The sequence below is a fragment of the Anopheles arabiensis genome, unplaced genomic scaffold (assembly GCF_016920715.1).
Source record: "Anopheles arabiensis isolate DONGOLA unplaced genomic scaffold, AaraD3 Autosomal_pericentromeric_contig0015, whole genome shotgun sequence".
NCBI classification, from domain to species: domain Eukaryota; kingdom Metazoa; phylum Arthropoda; class Insecta; order Diptera; family Culicidae; genus Anopheles; species Anopheles arabiensis.
This window is the reverse complement of record NW_024412163.1, coordinates 378,267-380,084: the sequence shown is the minus strand read 5'-3', so window position 1 is coordinate 380,084 and position 1,818 is coordinate 378,267.

The window sequence follows — 1,818 nt, the reverse complement described above, 5'->3', positions numbered from 1 at the left end:
CAAAAGAAACTCGGCACACTTAAAGAAAATTACCAACACCGACATCAGAGAATCAGAACTCAGAGAACTTCGAGAAGAAACTAGGAATAATTTAGAGGAAACAACGAGTCGTGGGCAACGGCAAAGGAAAGCTCCAGCTAAATTAGCGGATTACGAAATAGATTAGTGAGATAACATTAGGTTGTGAATTGTATTAGAGAAAGGCAGGTAAACAGAAATAATGCAGAAACAAGAGATATGAATTCATAACAAACAGTGCAAAAGAAAAAAAAAAAGAAGGAAGTGATGTGGTACGGCAACTGTAGCTACCCATCACCACAACATGATGACAAAGATTAGCGGTGCAAAGAAGATCGGATTAGATCAATCCGGATGGGATTACAACATGGAACAGGGGACTGGATGAAGGACCATCACTATAAAGGGACGACATGATAAAGCAAGTTTGATGCAGGACGCGGACCGAGACAGAAGAACATTGAGAGTACCACAGAGGGAAAGGAGGGAAAGGAGGGAAAGGAGGGAAAGGAGGGAAAGGAGAGAAAGGAGGGAATGGAGGGAAAGGTTGGAAATGAGGGAAATGAGGAATAGGAGGGAAGGAGAGAAAGAAGGGAAAGGAGGACATTGGACTACTTGCCGATCCGTTGGTTGATGCATCCTCTCTGGAGCCACCATTTGTCGCGCACACGAAAGTGTCTTTCGGAGCTGCAGCCCAAGACAGGTACAGTACACGCCGACTTAAGCACAATAATAAACGCACCAACTGGCTCTTTGCAAATCGTTAAACCAGCGCGTTTAATCGCTGGCGCGTTGCATAAGGTATTCAGCAAGTATTGCTACCTAGCAACGCTTTGTTTTTAAGACTAAATTATCGTAAGCGACAGACGGAAAGAAGGAAAAGGAGGGAAAGGAATGAGGCGGGAAAGGATGGAAAGGCGAGAAAGGAGGGAAAGGAAGGAAAGGAGGGAATGGAGGGAACGGAGGGAAAGGAGGGAAATGAGGGAAAGGAGGGAATGGAGGGAAAGGAGGGAAAGGAGGGAAAGGAGGGAAAGGAGGGAAAGGAGGGAAAGGAGGGAAAGAAGGGAAAGGAGGGAAAGGAGGGAAAGGAGGGAAAGGAGGGCATTTGACTACTTGCCGATCCGTTGGTTAATGCATCCTCTCTGGAGCCACCATTTGTCGCGCACACGAAAGTGTCTTTCGGAGCTGCAGCCCAAGACAGGCACAGTACACGCCGACTTAAGCACAATAATAAACGCACCAACTGGCTATTGGCAAATAATGTCTTCATTATTTTTTTCAATTGAATTTATACTCTAAAAATGCTGACCGTCGTCGATCAGCAGGGAAAGGAGGGAAAGGAGGGAAAGGAGGGAAAGGAGGGAAAGGAGGGAAAGGAGGGAAAGGAGGAAAGGAGGGAAAGGAGGGAAAGGAGGGAAAGGAGGGAAAGGAGGGAAAGGAGGGAAAGGAGGGAAAGGAGGGAAAGGAAGGAAAGGAGGGAAAGGAGGGAAAGGATGGAAAGCATGGAAAGGAGGGAAAGGGTGCAAGGAGGAAAAGGAGGAAAAGGAGGAAAAGGAGGAAAAGGAGGGCATTGGACTACTTGCCGATCCGTTGGTTGATGCATCCTCTCTGGAGCCAGCATTTGTCGCGCACACGAAAGTGTCTTTCGGAGCAGCAACCCAAGACAGGCACAGTACACGCCGACTTAAGCACAATAATAAACGCACCAACTGGCTCTTTGCAAATAACGCCTTCATTATTTTTTTCAATTGAATTTATACTCTAAAAATGCTGACCGTCGTCGATCAGCATTTTCTTCTT